This window comes from Camelus ferus, chromosome 4, assembly GCF_009834535.1.
Source record: "Camelus ferus isolate YT-003-E chromosome 4, BCGSAC_Cfer_1.0, whole genome shotgun sequence".
In the NCBI taxonomy this organism is placed as follows: Eukaryota; Metazoa; Chordata; class Mammalia; order Artiodactyla; family Camelidae; genus Camelus; species Camelus ferus.
Window position 1 is genome coordinate 54,255,903 of NC_045699.1, and position 18,487 is coordinate 54,274,389.

Here is an 18,487-nt window from a genome sequence, read left to right on the forward strand (position 1 = left end):
TTTTTTTTGTTCTCAGCATTCTAGGCAGTTTGAAATACACTTCGTTGTGGTTTTAATTTCATTAATCTGCTGACCACTGATACTGAGCACATTCTCATGAGCTTTTTGGCATCTGCATATCCTTTTTTGATGAAGTGTCTGTCCATGTGTTTTACCCAATCTTTTTAAATTGGGTTGTTTGTCTTTCATTGTGGTTTTTAGGAATTTTAAAAAATATATTCTGATAAGAGCCCTTTAACAGCACTCTCTCCCTCTCTCTCTTTCTCATCTGTATATCTTTATTATTTTATTAAAATATGCGGGCTGCATATTAATTTTTTTAATGCTGCCTTTGGCCAGGTAGAGATTTGTAATAAGGATGAAACTTGACGTATCATTTTTTAAATTTTATGATGAGTACCTTTTGTGTCCTGTGTAAGAAATATTTGTCTGCTCCAAAGTCATGAAAGTATTTTCTTCTAGATGCGTTATGGTTTTTGCTTTGGGGCTTAGTTCTAAGATCCATCTTGGATTGATTTTTGCATATACAGTAAGGTAGGATGAGATGGAGATATCCAGTTGCAGCACTATTTGTTAAAAATGCTTCATTTTCTAAACAACAAGGTCTTACTGTATAGCACAGGTAACTATATTTAATACCTTGTAATAGTCTACAATGAAAAAGAATATAAAAAGAAGTATATATATATATATATATATATATATATATATATATATATATATATATATACACATGTAACTGAATCACTATGCTGTACACCAGAAATTAGCAAAACATTGTAAACTGACTATACTTCAATTAAAAAAAAACTAAAAATAAAGATATATTTTTACTTTAAAAAAAAAAAGCTTCATTTTCCCATTGAATAGGCTCGGCAGAAGGGGCGTGTTTTTACTCCATGTGAGAAGAACGCTGCTGAGAGTTGGAAGCACTCTCTGAAGGCAATTAACACTTTCTACCTTGCATGCTAGTTTTTTATGTGCATGTCTTAAAACACATCCACACGTACTTTGAGAACAGGGTCTATATCTTGCTTGGATTTTTATCCTCAACTTCAGCACCTAGCATAGTACGTGGCATCTTATAGGTACTCAGTGAATGAATGAATGAATGGACAAATGACAAAGTTAACTTTTTTCCCTCCTGTTTAGCACCTGGGTGTACTCATCTATCTGTGTTCCTTATGGCTCCCCCGAGACTATGACCATTTTCATTTCAGTTTTTTAGTCTCAGATTTGCAGGGCATTTCTAATGTGTGTGCAGGATTATATATATTTCTTTGACCCATACCACATAAACATATACTGGCCCCTGGCATGGTTAACTTAGCTTCTATTTTTGTGCTCCTTTCTACTTGTCATATTTGGGTAGAGAAGATCAAAAAGCGTATGTGGAAAGCAGAGAACTGACATCTGGATCGCAGCCTTGCTGCAGCTCTCCCGACTCTCCTGAAATGCCCAGAAAGACCCAGAAACCAGAAAGAGTGCTCAGCACAGCCCTGAAAAGTAGGATCATCAGACAGCCTAGTGCCAAGATCCAGGAGTAGTCTCCCCGAGGGAAAAGCAGAGGTGGAGGGAGTGGAGAAGGCGTTGAATGCTTACCCTAGAGTCTTCCTTTTACAGAAACCCTGGGTTTATTTCAGCCAATAAGCTGAGTACCCTTCCTCCTCCTTCTGAGGGGCTGCTTCTTTTTAAGGCAGCCACAAAGCTGTTCCTCATTCACCCGTCTGTCTCTCTACCCACCCAACCTCAACAATTCCCCAAAACCAACAGGATGGAAAAAAAGGGAGGGACCTTTTTCCCTCTCTCGAAGCATGTGTCATTTAAAAAAATTTTTTTAATTTAAAACTTTCAATCCATTTTTAATACCTTTGTTTTTGGTTTTTGTGTTTTTTAAATTTATTTTTATTGAAGTACAGTTGATTTACAATGTTGTGTTAGTTTTGGGTATACAATAAAGTGATTCAGTTATACATATACATATATATATATATTATTTTTCAGATTTTTTTCATTAAATATGTGTAATGTTTAGCTGCATCCTGAGAAGTAAAGTTTCATAAATTCAGCACTTACATGGGTCCAAGATATAAGATTTACGGCAGAAGTACTCTGTCTGCTGGGATTGTAGTTTCTCATGGACATTGAGTCCAAATCACAAAGAAATAGACAAGGGAGGCAGGAAGAGCTGCTCCCCAAGGGGAGCAGAGCTGCATTAGAGTCTGGAGTTTGGGTAGGAGCTGCATATCCACCTGTCCTCCAGCTGTAGGTGTGAGATCATCGGACAAGTGAAGGGTGGGCGTGGATGAGGCTAAGTCCATACCAAGCATGACTGCCATCACTAAGTCTGGAGAGAGCTCACATTATTTAAATTATCACACTGAAAAAATAAATAATCCAAAAGACTGCTTGGAACCAGCGGACAAAGTTGCTGCAGACCTCAGAAAAGGGAGCATCAATCTTAAAAAAAAAAATTAGAAGAAAATGAGACTTCTAAAATTGTCTAGTGCAGGAACCAGAAGAAATTTTTTTTTTTTTTAAAAAAGGAGTGTTCATAATATCTTTTGAGACTTAAGCCTTTCTTAAGACAAGTAACACTTTCTACTTTGCATTATGGTGGTTTACCGCGTTCATTTCCTAGTGCGTTTTGAGAACGGGGGACATATCTTGCTTCAGAATCTAGCACAGTGTTTGGGACATCATAGATTCTGAATGAATAAATGAATTCCAGGAAATGACAAAATGCGCTCTTTTTCTTATTTAGTATGTGAATGAACTCATTTGTCTATGTTCCCTATGGCATTTAAAAAATAGAAAAATCATAAGGTCATTGGAATAGGAAGGAATGAGATGAAAATGGAAATGAGAAATGGGTAAAATATGCCTGAAAGTGAAAAATCTCAAGAGCAGTATTAAAATCCTTATTAGAGGCAGTAAATAACTGAACTGAACTGGTGTAGGACTGAACCATTATTGGAAAAGATAAATTAGAAATCTCTCTCAAAATGCAGAGAAGGAGGAAAAAGTTATGTAAATGACAGGAGAGAGATTGTTATATATGGTGGGCAAGGAATGGGCTTCCAACCTAAAAATTACATGTGTTTTTGAGTTAGTAAGAATAACTGGAACAGAAATCATTGTAAAGACTTGGAAGAAACAGTTTTCCGTCCTGAAACCAAGAATATGGTTGTCACACTCCAGGCACAATGAATGACCATATTTCTGGATCACGAGGATAAAAGAAAAGAAAAAGATCTTGCAAATCTCAGCCGACATTGTCTAGCTTGCCTGTGGCAATCTTCTGAGCCTCAGTTTCTTCATCTTGAAAGGAAAAGGTTGGCAGAGTCACTAGGTCCTTGCTAGACTTGGTTATCTTCTGATTGCATAGATTTTTTTTTTTATTGAAGTAGAGTCAGTTTACAATGTTGTGCTCATTTCTGGTGTACAGCATTATGATTCAGTTATACAAATATCTATTTTCTATCTATCTATCTATCTATCTATCTATCTATCTATCTATCTATCCACATTCCTTTTCATATTCTTTTTCATTACAGGCTATTACAAGGTATTGAATATAGTTCTCTGTGCTATACATAATAGAACCTTGTTGTTTATCTATTTTATTTCTATATAGTAGTTAGTATCTGCAAATCCCAGACTCCCAATTTATTCCCTCTACCCCATCATCCCTTCCAGTAACTGTAAGTTTGTTTTCTATGTCTGTGAGTCTGTTTCTGTTTGGTAAATAAGTTCATTTGTGTCATTTTTTTTTAAAGATAAGTGAAGCCAGATAGAGAAAGAAAAATATCATATGATATGATTTTATAAATGTTTTAAAGGCTAGAGGGTCTAAAACTGTGATTGACTATTTTAAGCTTACACTTGAGAAAAATGGAGCAATTGAGTTCTGTGGTTGTAAGTGCCCCCACCCAAGGCTCTACTTCCCCTTAACATCATTTGCTCCAGTGTGTTAACCAGGATTCGGGGAATATTATAAGCACCCCCAGATGTTCTCATGGTAACATCAGGACCTCACAGCTCTGGCTGCATTTGCTTCTTGCTCTATTTCTCTCTTCCAGAAGAGTCAGAGTTGAAGACACCTTCTTCCTGACTTCCTTTTAAGTCTTTGTGACCCTTCAAGTCCCTTTAAGCCCGCCAATAAGTTTTGGCTCTCACCACCTGTCTTCTCAACCTAGGCACCAAGCAACTTTTCTGACAGCTTATTCAGGGTTTAAATCGCATCTCATCAATGAGCACAGGTTGCCATTTTGCTCATTTTTCCGAGCCCAGCAATGAGCTCTTAGGGACTACCTTCCATAAAATGGCAGGATGGCAGATCCAAATCACTGAGCCCACCACCAGGATCAGAAATAGCTGTGGGTTCCGTTTGAAAAGGGGCTCATTGTTCAGAGTTCTCACTGCCTCTGTGACTTGACTTGCTGGCTGAAGGCACCTCACTTCTTCCCTTCTCTGAGCTCTGAAGTTAACTCTAGTGGCCGTGTGTGTGTGTGTGTGTGTGTGTGTGTGTGTGTGTGTTTGCAGACAGGTACACACTCAGCTTCAAGAAAAACTGGACTGGAACTGCACCAGTCAGAAGAGATACTTGCACCCTCTCCTGTCTTGTGCTAAATCCCACTCCAAGTTATCGAAAAAGGCACTTAGCTGTCAGATTTTAGCAACAATAAAAATGGGTAGAAATCTTCCATTCTATGAACAATAAACACGTTTAGGGAAAAAAAAAAGTGGCTGACAGTAAAGACCTCTGGGAAGTGTTTCAAAGGCGTCTTTTCCCCACATGAGCGTGCAAAGGTGCAGCTGCCAGAACTCCTTGGCTTCTGCCCTTGATTTACACAATGATGTGGGTTACCCCATTTGTGACCATGCTGCTTGGCACTGGGCTTCATAAATTCAGACCCAGAATACAGTTTATTTGTGTTATGACTCCATCCAAAATGTCCCAGGGAAGCCAACTCCCCTCACCCCATTAAAAAGGTATACTGCGGATTTTTACTAGCCTGCGGAGCTTGGCGTTCGGAGGTAACAATATGTGCTTTGTTACTCCACAAGTTTGCTGTGAAGTGTGCTGTAATCGTTGCCAGGGGTCTGCTGCTCCTTCCCGAGAGGGTTCACAGCCCCGAGGAACACTTCAAACTGCTTAACGGTCTGCCTGAGCCTTGCCTTTTATGGTATTTTCCTTCTGCACAAGGGAATGACAGCCACTTAGAGTGTCAGCCAGCGAGGAAGAGTTGACAGCAAAGAATCCGCTCTGCTCTTGGTCCCAGGATGTCCTATCTGCCTTGAATGCCTGGTCTTTGAGCCCGTTCTCTGATAACGAATTTGGGAATGCCAGTGGGTTTGGAGGGAAATAGGAGTCACTTAGGAAAGCTAGCCAGATAATTCTATTTTAGAAAGCACAGAAGAATGTCTTCTCCCCACCCTGGTAAGTTAGTTAATAAGCACAAGGCACAGGAAGTTCTCACATAAATGGAAGAAATGGAGCAAAATAAAAGCTGCAAAGTAGGAGCTTGATCACATATGCTAATATTTAATCATTTAATTGAGTTCCATGTTTTAATTAATTAATTAATTTTTAATTGATGTAGAGTTGATTTATAATGTTTCAGGTATACAGCAAAGTGATTCAGTTTTATATCTATATTCTTCTCCAGATTACTTTCCATGATATGTTATTATAAGATATTGAATATAGTTCCCTGTGCTATATAGTAGGACCTTGTTGTTTATTTATTTTATATATAGTAGTGTGTATCTGTTAATATCAAATTCCTAATTTATCCCTCTCCCCCATTCAATCTTTAGGCCAGAGTTAATAGAAATAAGTTTGCTTATTCATCATTAATCCTTATTAAATGAATAATTATTAGAACCGTGTATTGCCTGCACAAAGCCTAGTGTTCTAACCCAATAGAAAAAAAGTACCAACAGTATCTATTCCCTGGGGGTTGAAGGGAGGGTAGTGTAAATCTGGTTCAGGCACTGTTGTCAGTGCCTTAGATCTAGTATCTCATTTAATCATCACAGCAACTTGATGAGGTGGTACCATTTTTTTTTTCCCTCATTTTGCAGAGGAGGAAACCAAAGTTCAGAGAGGTTGAGAAACTTGTCCAAAGTCATATAGCTAGTCTGTAGAAGCCTAGTGTTTAAACCCAGGCATTCTGGCTCCATGAGGATTTCAACAGACGCAGGGGGTGAGGTACAGTGGGCATAGCAGAGGTGACAGAAAGAACAAGAGCGAAAGCATGGAGGAGGGAACAGGCATACATCTGGTTGTACTGAAGCATGTGTAAGAGGGTGGTGGGAAATCACACCAGAAACGTAAGGTACCGCCATATTGTGAAAGGCCTTGAATGCTGCTGTGAATGCCCCATAATTATTATTACTACTGCTTTGCCCTTGACCTACAAGTGGTTGCTGTCAAGCCACCACACTGATTTTCAGTTAAAAATTTTCTGATATTGGGTCTTTCGTTAAAAATGCTTTCTTCCATGGATGCTTTACTCTGGAAATGTTATTAAAATTCAGTTCGATTCCATTTCTGAGTAATGCCATACGAATTTGCCTGGATAATCATGTTTTGGGTTCATGTAGATTTCGATATAAAATTATCTACCATCAGGGAAAATCATAAGAAGAACCAAAGAATCAAACAGTCCTTCTTGCCAGTCACGTGCACATCACCAGGCAGCATTTCTGCATAAAAGGCATCATCAAACGTGCTTTCACTAAATGTTGTCTGTGTGGGTAGGGACCAAGAAATATTGAATCAGGTCCTAGGTTCAACCCCCAGTACCTTCATTTAAAGTAAATAAATTTTAATTTAAAAAAATGGCTGATTCCATGTGCTGTCATGCAGCGTGTCTTGTCATGACTGACACATTTATGCTCTGGATTTGGGAATTACTGTCTGATGTTGGAATGGCATGTGTTCCCCTCTAGGGCCCCCAGGACAGCTGGGCCATCTGCTTTAAGCATGAGGCAACAGGACTGGCTCTTGTATTGTCATCTCCACCCCCCTGGGCTGCCAGTTAGCCTTTGCAGGAGTCAGGGTGCCCTTCAGGGGAGCCCAGGCCTTTCACAATATATGGCTGGGCATCTCCATGTTTCTCCAACAGACTGTTGAAGTTGGTCAGGTGCCCTGCCATTCTAGAACCACTTTCTTGGACTTGGGCAAATCCCTCGTGCTGGAAAACAATCACTGGACTAGGAAGCAAGGGATGTCTAGACTGCAACTGGTCTGCTCTTGAACAAGTCTTCTTACCTGGAGCTGGTTTCCTTACCTGAGCTACCATGAGCTTTATGATTGCTAAGACCAGCTATATGTGAACTGCTCTAGAAGATGCAGTGGTGCTTTTGTAGGTTGGAAAAAACCCAAAGTTGCTTTCTAGGAATAGAGTGTTTTAGGAAGTTGCTATTTTTACAAAATATTTTCATCATAACAGTTAAAGTATTAGGTAATGCTGCAGAATGATTCAGGACCATTTTGCTTTTGCCTAGAATTAAACCTATGATCTCCATCTTCTAAATTTGATGAATGTTTTCTGAGCACTAATTCCATACAAGGCATCAGCGCTGAGCACTGCAATCAGGATGAGGTCATTCAGAGGCAAATAAGTCCTGGTCCCTTGCTCCCAAGAACTCAGAGCAACCTGTTTCCTTCTTCATATGTTCAAACATCTTGGCTAATGTCAAAGGTACCTATGTTGGAGTCCATGGCTTTAATTTCTGGCTGTCCTTTGACATTTACAGCCAAATAGCTCCAGGCTGGTAGACATCACTGATACAGCTTTATTGCTCCCACGAGGGTAAATTGAAGTGATTTCAATGTGGCCAGTATAGCCAGACCTCCTGACTGATTAAGAAAAACCAGAAGTCGAGATTGTAGCTAAACCCCTACAGGGTTATATTTAAGCACAGAAAGACAGCAAGCCAGAGGAGCCACATGAAATAAGTAATGCCAGGGAAAGGTCTATCACTTCCCTTACCTGAGACAAAGACAAAGATGCCCCTGACACTGGCATGTTTGGTTTCTCATTAAAGAAGGCAAAAAAAAAATAAATAAATAATATATAAAAATTTAACATTCATGTAATTCTACAGAAGTAGTATAAGGTAAAGAAAATAGTAAGAAAAAAAAGAGAACAAGAGAAAGTTCTGCTATCATATTAAAAAAAAATTATGCAATATCAAGTAATGAGTTAAGGTACTTAAATTAGAATGGCCAAAGGTGGCCAGACAGTGGAGGACGAAACTCATTTCCTTCTCATCCTTAGGGCTGTCCTAGGATGTGTGTGTGTGTGTGTGTGTGTGTGTCTACCAGGTGGCCAGCCTAGACAAGGGGACCTGGATTAGATAAAAGGAAGTAGTTAGGTTGTGACAAACTGGGATGTGTGTGTTTTCTAAAGATCATTAGCAAATGGATTCTACTAGAATCCAGCCCTTTGTTACTGTGCAGAAATTTTTTAAATGTTGACAGCCAATTTAAGACATTCTTTTTTTTTAACACCTTTATGGCGGTATGGTTCCTGTATAGTAAACAAAACATATTTCAAATATACAATTTGATAAATTTTGACTGATGTATACCCCAATGGAACCACTACCACAATCAGGATAGCTAACATTTCCATCACTCCCCAAGAGATGCGATTTTCAAATTCCCAATTTATCCCTCTCCACCTCTTTTACCCTCTGGTAACCAAAAGTTTGTTCTCTATGTCTGTGAGTCTGTTTCTGTTTTGTAGATAAGTTCATTGTCTTTTTTTTTTTTTTTTTTTTTTTTTAAGATTCCACATATAAGTGATACCGTGACATTCTTCTTTCCCTTTCTAGCTTACTTTCCTGGCAATGACATTCTTTTTAGAGACGTAATGTGGCCCCAGCAAAACATATCTTGGTCACTACTGCAACCTCTTTTCTAGAGCATCTTTCAAAACTGTATGTATTCCATTCATGATCAGAAGCAGCGAGCGCAATCTGAGAAGAGTTTCTTTCCAACAAAGAAACCCTGGACAGAAACCAGAGCAAACGGAAACGCTTACCCCTACCCCCACCCCCACTTCAGGGCTTCCTGCGTGAAGTGTACAATCTACTTAGTGTGCTACGTTTACGTGACTCAAAGTATACCTGCACCCAGCCAGGCAATCCTGGATTTGCCCAGGCAACTCTGTTCAGTTTGCTTGCAAATGTTTTCCTCCCAGGATTCCACTCCGAAAAAAAGCCTAAACTGAGTGGGAACTAGAGTTGGGCATATGTAAGGATAGCTTCAATTCTGAATCTGCCCGAAATATCTAGGGTCAGGAAAAAACAAAACAGTTTAATAATAAATTATTCAAATACCCATTCATTCTTGAAACATTTGAAGGATGTTTACATTGAAACCAGATGCCTCTTCCACTGACAGCCCCCGTTTCTGTTGATTTTATGGCTCTCCTGCTCACTTCAGTTTTCTCAGTGGGATCTTTGTTTCACTCACAAGTAGAAAGAATGTTTCTTTTGTTTGCTTTCCTTTGCCGGCAGGGCAGCCAGCCTCTGGAGGGAACTCCCGCCATGCTGTGCTTTGGCGAGCCACTCTTTTCATTTCACTCCTGAAAGTCATGTGCACACGTGACGGCAAATCCTTGCTGATGCACCACATGCTTGGGCTTTTCCTGGAGCACTTTTCCCCTGTGTGGTTGGGATTTTGCAGCAATTGGAGGAACAGTCAGCTAGTGAGCCCAAATAAAGGAGTTGAGTCAGCTCGGAAAGCCATCTCCTAGAGCAAGATGAAGCGAGGATTTCTAGGGAATTTCTGGCCCTTTGAAAATGTCATCTGAACCCAGAGGTTTTATTTCTAATCGGAGCTGAATCCACAGCCAAGCAAAGAACTGGAAGATGTATTTGTTCAATGCCTGCAGCTATTGGCCTGAGGGAGTAAGAGGAGAGAAGCTATTCCCAAGGGGGCCTGGTTCTTTCTTGATCTGTTAGCAGTTTCTCCAAAAAGGAGAAACATCTTAGGAAAAGTAAATGGCAAAAAGATAACTAAGCAAATGTTTCCTTTCCCGTTTTCCTTTGGCCTGGTTCATTTGTTTATTTATTGAAAAAAAATTTTTTTAGCATCTGCCCCATATTCCCAGGCTCCATGCTAGGTACTGTGAGACAGCAGTGCACATCTCCTGGTAGGAGGGACAGGGGAGTCCAGAAAATTATAATGTGGCAAATAATATGGAAGGAAACACATAGGATAATGGCAGACCAGGGAAAGGCATTCAGCATAGATTATGTAGAATAAAGGTCGAGTGAGGGAAGGAGATCAAGCCTGAAGTGACCATGAGTAGGAATTAGCTGGAATTAATTATTCTTAAACCTTCACGTGCATAGAAATCATCTGGGGATCTTGTTATCCTGAAGATACTGATTGTGGGTTTCTGGACTGGAGCCTGACATCCTAGGTTTCTCATAGATCTGAATGGGGGCTTCTCATCAGCCTATGAAGAGTGTTCTCAATCTCTCTTGTATGAGGTACCCAAACTCGTTTAACCCTACTAGGGGCATTCATTGGCAATTACAGACAGTCCTGTGGTGAATGACGTGGTGCGTGTCATTTTGCTCATTGGATGGTCTGTAGGATAAAATACGTGGCAGTGGGATCGCTGGGTCAAAATCATCGTGATTTGTAACTTTTATAAACATCGCCAAATGGTCCTCCATAAAGGTTGTCCCAGCAGTAGCTGATATTCCTACATCCTCGTTAACACTGTTCACAAACTTGGTAAACTTTTTTTTGCCTGCCTGGTGAGTGCAAAATAGTGTAGCCTTAATTTACCTTTCCCTTCATGTGAGTAAGTTTGAGCATCCTTTCTTACGCTTTGAAGCTATTTGCATTTTCTGTTCTGTGAATTGTTTATTCATTTACCTTGCTCATTTTTTTTTTTTTACTGGGTGGTTGATCTTAGGTCTCACTGATTCATAGAAGTGTATATTAACAGAAGTAACCATTTCACTAACTATATATGAGATATATGAGATTATATATGAGAATTGTATGTAACATCTTTTCCTATGTTAAGAGCCACTGTATTTTCTCTCCTGAACTGTCCATTCACATAGTTCCCTCCTTTCATTCTTCTTTGGGGATTATTAATCCTTTTCTTCTTGATTGATAGACTCACTTGTGAGTTATAGAATCTAGATTTTTGAACTCCGTTCCAACCTATTACACTTGGCCATGTGGTCTCTTTTAATGACATTGTACTTCTCTTCATTTCATAGAATGGAAGAACATTTATAAGTGGACATTTAAAAGCAATTTCCTAAACATGGCAGACGCAGAAAACATAGCCCCAAAACTGTGATTGTTTAAGGGTCAAGATGATGTGAATCATTTAATCTCTAGCAAATGCATTAAAATATAAAAACTTTTAGGACAGAAGAAGAATTGAACCTATAATAAAATTTACAACCAATTTATAAACAGAGGCTGGAGCCAAAGATATTGATCACAGTCGACAGAGAAGAAGAAAAAAAAACCCCAGTGATTAATTGCACTCTTCAGACCCAGTTTAAATGCAGCCTCTTCCATGAAGTATGTCTTGGTGTCCCTGGATGGAAGTTTCTCTTCCTCTGAGCTCCCAGAGAACTGTGTACCTCTCTTAGGAGGATTAGCAATGTCTGTCTTTACCGTAGTTACTTTTGTACAAGTGTCTTCCCAGGAGCACTGCTAATTTTATGTACTGATCATAGATTTTTTTTCCTAAAGGAAGCCTTGAAGGTCCCAAGCCACAGTCTTCTTCTTCTTTTTTTTTAAGTCAGGTTTATTGAGATATAAATTACATACAGTAAAATTCACCCTTTTTAAGTGTATGGTTCAGTGAGTGCTGACAACTATGTACAGGTGTGTAATCACCAACAAAATCAAGATACATAACATTTCCATCACCACAAAGTGTTTGTTCCCTTGGACCCCTTTGTCAGCATTCCCTTCCTCCATGATTAGCCCCTTGCAGTCACCGATCTGATTTCTGTCCTTATAATTTTTCCTTTTCCAGAATGTCATATAAAAGGAATACATACTGTAGCTTTTGTGTCTGGCTATTTTTACTTTAAGCCACTTTGCAATTAAACACAGAGAAAACAATTTCCTCATTGCTTTGTGGAATTTAGGCTAAGTAGGCCTGCTCACCAAAATCCTGCCGGTGTTTAACCAATAGTCACAAGGCAAGAGCGAAGAGGAAGGGAGAAAAACAGAAACACAAGTGTTTAATGTTTATTATCATATTCTTTACTGCTTATCAATTGTTACTCTGTATGGAGCCCTTCCAGTGTGCTCACTCTTTTGGGTTATTCACATGACAGTCTTACAAATTGTTATCATTCCCATTCCACAGATGAGATCACTGAGGTTCAGATTGTTTAAGTGGCTTGTTCCCAAACAGAACCCTAGTAAGTGGAATACCGATATTGAACTGAGCTCTGATTTAAAAGGCTTGTGGATTTCTCTAGGCTCCCTTTTCCCCAAAGTCTAGTTAAGGGAGCATTAATAAGAAGACCCGTAAGCTCCAGAAGAAAGAGTTTCTCTCTTCACTCATCCAGAAACTCACTCATTCCAAGCCCAGAAACTAGCACTGTGCCCACCATATAGCAGGTGCTCATTTAAATATTGTTAAATGGACCAATAAAAAAGGAATCTGTCTTTCTGATCCTTCTAATGCAAATGCACTGACTTTTCTTTCCCACTAGCTCACTGGGAGTTTTTCAACTATTACAGTTTTCTTATCTTTTAAAGTTTCCTTTTTCACTCAAAGGAAAATGCAAATTATCTCTCAATCCCTGTGATTTTCTGTCATCCCAGCACACACACTGAACGTGTGTGAGCGAGTTCCAACTATCCCCTTTTGGATTGTCTGTCATTTAAGTGAGGGTATGTGTTCATTAAAGACCAACCCAAAGGCAGTAGTCAATTAATCATGAAAAGACAATGAAAAGTAAAAGTCCACCTTAAGTAAAATGAACTTAATATAAATATCTAGAAAAAATTTTAATAAATATTTAATGTCTTAGATATATTTGAATATAAAATAGGCTATATATAAAATGGTACTGGAATGAAAGGAAAATCTAATCTTATGGTATTTTAAGTTGCTGGCAAACCAATGGGGTACATGACAAATTTCCTCCCAAATAAGATGACTGCTTCTCTAACAACAATCTGAATGTTTGAAAGCAGATGAAAATATGAGGAATGGTGATAATTTCACTTTGTGGAATGTTGTCAAATGATGTCTGAGAACAAAGATAAACTCTGTAAAACACAGTATTCTATCAGATAAACCTGTGTGCTTCCCAAAGGGGGTTCCAAGGTATTTCAGGGAACCCTGGGAAGTTTTTGATCCTTTGAATCTCTCATTATTCTTTTACATAATTATGTCTCCAGATTGGTTCCTCTTCTGACAATGACCCTTGGTCAGTGGAAGTGTAGTGACAACTGGGTTCTAAGTCTAAGTTCCTATTTTTAAAATTTAAAACATTTGTCTTTTTAATATCCTGGACCTTGCCAATGAAATTTCATCTTGGGGTATAATTAAAGTCCATCTGAGTGCCGTAAGTGTGGAATGGTGTGAATGCCCACCTTTAAATGAGTTGATCAGTTATGCTCCCTGGCAGATGTGCATCCTAGACTCATGGAGAGAATTGTAGGAGCTGGTAATTTCTTGAAATAGCAATGTTCACATCTATACAGCAGACTTTATGCTTTCTCACGGCAACCCAGGCTCATGTAACTCACTCACTGTGGACCAGGAAAAAACTTGTTATTATAAAGGAGCAAAAAGTATTTTTCTATACTTTTTTTGGGGGGGGGGTCTCAGTCTTGAGCTGAAAGAGTGGGAAATATTTAAAAGGGAAATAGAAAAACAGTACAGAGGAAGTATGTAACCTTTTTCCTGGGAAGACACGGTTTTCCTCCCAGCTCTTTACCTGGATGCTTCACCTGCTCGTTCTACAGGGAGATGGGGACTAGGGGAGGAGAGGGACAGGGATGCTGAGAGCAGAGACCAGAATACACATTAGGATTCTAGGGTCAGGAGAAGTTTGAATGCCCGGGTGTAGCTCAAAGATGTAAGAACAGCCAGAGCGAAGAGAGAAAAGTGGGCAGTGAGATCACTGTCTGGGGAATTAACAAGTGTTGGACCATTTTGAGGATATATCTGGGGAGAGCCCAGGAGGACTGCTGAGAAGCAGGTGCAAAAAGCAGGACTAGGAAATTGGACGGGTTAGCACATCCCAGGGGAATGGAACAGACTAGAGGATGGAGGCACTAAAGCACCTGAAATCGGGAAGGCTCAATTCCTCCTGCCCACCCTCCTGATGCCTGGTTAATTGCCAGATCCTAATAATTCTCCCCACCTACTCAAGTCTGCTCCTTCCTCTCCATCTCTCTGACATTCAGCCCGGAGCTGAAATCACAGGCTCTGCTCCCAGGCTGCCTGCATGAGAAACCTGCTCTGCCACCTACTGGTTTTGTAACCCTGAGTCAATGACTAAGCCTCCCTGTGCCTCAGTTTTTTCATCTGATGGGTGGGCATGACGTTACAAGTCCTTACCTCATGGAATGTAGGGATGGATGCTAAATGAAACCAACACCTACGTAGGGTGCCTGGCATGGAGTAAGTAGTCAATGTTAGTAGTTGCTATGTTAATTCCCAAGGGCTAACGTTACACATTACCACAAACTGGGGCAGAGAGGGGAGGGAGCTTAAAACAACAGAAATATATTCTCTCATAGTTCTGGAAGTTGGAATTCTGAAATCAAGGTGTCAGCAGGGTTGATTCCTTGTGGTGGCTCTGAAGGAGAATCTGATCCGTGCCTCTCTGCTGGGTTCTGATGGCTGCTGGGATTCTTGGTGCTCCTTGGCTTCTGCATCGCTCCAGTCTCTGCCTCTGTCTTCACATGGTCTTCCCCTCTGGATCTTTGTGTTCCAAAGCTCCCTCTCCTTTCTCTTATAAAGACACCAGTCATTAGGGTTAGGGCTCACCCTAAATCCTAGATGCTCTCATAACAAGATCCTTAACTTCATTACATCTGCCAGGACTCTATTTCCAAATAAGGTCATATGAGCAGGCACTGAGGGTTAGAACTTGGATGCACCTTTCCCAGACTATTCAACCCACTACAGTTACCATAATTTTTACTTTTCATTCAGGAGCTTCTCTCCTCTTGTCTAGACTCTGAAAGTAGTCTCCCTGCCTACAGTCTTTACATGACAATCCATTCTCAGTAGGTAGCCCCAAAGATCTTGCCAAAGTAACTTCCTGGCTTAACCCTTCAGTGGCTCCCCATCACCTGCAGGAGGATGGGTGAGGTGCTTAGCAAAGCTGGGACCTGGTTCCTGTCTCAGGTCAGCAGTGCCATCTCCCACATTTCTGCATCTTGTCCATCCATCCCTTTTCAAAACAGATGGCTTCTAGTGCCCCAGACACACTGCACTCTTTCATGCCTCCTGGCCCTTGCACAGCCTGTCCCATCTCCCTATGTTCCATCTTCCTTTCTACTGAGGGCCTATGCATCCTTTGAAATTCAGTTCTCATTTTCTCTCCTCCAGGAAGCCTTCCTGGACCTTCCCCTGGCATCACCCCCAGACACTAGGAATTGGCTTCCTCCTTTTTACCCTCAATGCACTTTGGACTTATCCCTGTTACCAAACTTTATTCATTATTCTGTAAAGTTCTGTTGCTCCTTGAGGGTTGTGCCTTACTCAACTCTATACCCTAATGCCAGGGCAGTAAAGGAAGGTATTGAATAGTAGATGGATGAATGGATAGATGGATGGATAATAACTGGGAAAAGGAAAACTCTGAGTCAAGGATCATGTGGAATCACAGGGTGAAACTCACACTGGGACCATCTGTGGTTAGAAGATCTGACCGGTTTTTAGAAAAGCAAACTTGACTACGCAAGGCTTGTATCTGTGTATATAAATTATGAACAGGTATGTGTATAAACATTCCAATACGTGATACTCAAAGTTAACTGCTGAGCAAATTCATCATAGCTCCCCAGAGTACTCTGATTCTTGTCTATTTCCAAAGTCCTAAGTTAAGGAAGCCCTATTGGGAGTGGATAAAACATGGTTCTCACATATCACACTTCAGTATGAAAAAGCTTCACCTGTGGCATCAGTTTAAAGTGTGGGTCCCTAGGCCCCACCCTTAAGATTCTGATAAAGTCAGTCTGGGGCAGCCTCAGTGATTTGTGGAGAGGCTAAAAGTACAAATTTCATCTCTGTCATGTCCACCCTATATGACCTTAGATAGTTTCTTTTTTTTTTTTAAGTATAGTTGATTTAGTGTTGTATTAGTTTCTGGTGTACAGCATAGTGATTCAGCTATACATATATATGTGTGTATATATATATGTATATTTTTTTTCATTGTAGGTTATTACTATATTGAATGTAGTTCATATATAGTTGAATATAGTTCCCTGTTCTATGCAGTAGGACCTTGTTATTTATCTATTTTATATATATTAGTTTGTATCTACTAATCTCAAACTCCTAATTTATTCCTACCCCCACCTACCCGCTTTGGTAATCATAAGTTTGTTTTCTGTCTGTGAGCCTCTTTATTTTGTAAATAGGGTCATTTGTATTGCTTTTTTAGATTCCACATGTAAGTGATATCATATGATATTTGTCTTTTTCTTTCTGGCTTACTTCATTTGGTATGATAATCTCCAGGTACATCCATGTGGCTGCAAATGGCATTATTTCATTCTTTTTCATGGCTGAGTAGTATTCCAGTGTGTATATATATACACACACACACACACACACACACACACACACACACACACCCCATATCTTCTTTATCCAATCATCTGTCGATGGACATTTAGGTTGCTTCCATGTCTTGGCTATTGTAAATAATGCTGTTATGAACATTTAGGTGCATGTATCTTTTTGAATTAGAATTTTCTCTGAATATATGCCCGGGAGTGGGATTGCTGGATCATATGGTAACTCTATTTTTAGCTTTTTAAAGGAATCTTCATATTGTTTCCTGTAGTGGTGTCATATAGTTTCCTAATTCTTCATCTCTGAAGTGGAGAAAATAACAGTACCTCTCTGTAGGATTGTGATGAGTTAATATAGTGATAAGAAGAGTTTGAGACATATAAGCGCTCAACAGGTTACCTGCAATCATTGCTATCATCATCATCATCATCATCATCATCTGAAATTCTAGATCAGAGGCTCTTAATCCCGGCTGCATAATAAAATCACCTGGGAAATTTAAAGACCGATCCTGATACAGTTGGTCTGGAGTGGGTCCCTGGGGATGGGTACTACTTTAAAGCAGCTCAGGTCTAATGTGCCATCACAGTTGAGACCCAGTAGGCCCTAGATCGATGCTTCTCAAGCTTGAATCTGCCCACAAATCACCAGGGGATCTTACAAAAATGCAGATCTTGATTCAGTAGGTTTCAGGCCAGTGAGAATATGCATTTCAACCATGGTACGGGTGTTGGCGTGCACAGACCACACTATGAGTGGCAAGGCTTCAGAGTACAAACCCCGAGCGCAAGCAGACACAACCCGCAACTTGGTCGGGGGTTTAATGTCAACACGGGGACCAATTGTGACGGAGGCCATGTGGGTCCCGGTTACTCTCGGCCTGGCACATCCTAACACCACACCCTGCCAGGAAGCTTCCCCCATCCCTCACTAACTCAGCCACAATGTGGGAGGAGAAGCAGGCGGGCTCTCTGACTTCCTTGATAAAATATGTCAAATGAACGTTCATTACAGTCCCCAGAGTCCTTTCAGAGGCATTTAAGGAAATACTGCACACTTAGCACTTAGCTCTTCAGATTGTGGAGCTCAGGGTTACCATTTTGCCCATAAAAGGGCCATCTGTGTGCATCTAAACTGCTGAGTCAGTCACCCTGCTGAACGAGGATAGTATCGTTGCCTCCGTTTTTGGCACAAACAACTTGAGTGTTTTCCAAACATCAGTAAATGCTGAAGTCCCTGGCTCTCAGTACAGCCCAGGTGTAACAACTCAGAGGCCCAGAGTCAAACAGGACAAGGGAGGGGGTAGGGGGGTTAAAATCAGAGCCGGCTAACCAGCACAGGATGTTAATTCTCAAGACTGCATCTGCTTCTTGCAAACTCATTGTGATTTCCTCAAAGCAGCCCTCTCCAAGGTTTAAGTCTTAAGCAGAGGCCCTCACTGCCCAAGTATATGTCCGACCTGGGGTTCACAGCATCATGAAATTAGGCTGAAGGCAAAGGCGAGAGCAGCTTCACTTACCCTGCGTGTACTTAATGTCACATCCTCCTTTCACTGCATGTTGAGCAGGCAAAATTGTGAGTCGCTTCAGTGTCTGATTACAGAGATGTTTGCTTTTTCCATGGCAAACCTATCCTTTAGATTTTCATTTTGTATTTTATGATTCCTAAGATCTGGGGTCAACACTAATTACATT

At 40.3% G+C, this 18,487-nt stretch overlaps 1 protein-coding gene across 5 annotated transcripts in view; it reads left to right on the plus strand.

The window, feature by feature from the left end:
• Positions 1 to 18,487, plus strand: part of PALM2AKAP2 (PALM2 and AKAP2 fusion) — a 425,013-nt gene that overhangs the window by 84,583 nt on the left and 321,943 nt on the right. The window lies entirely within an intron of this gene.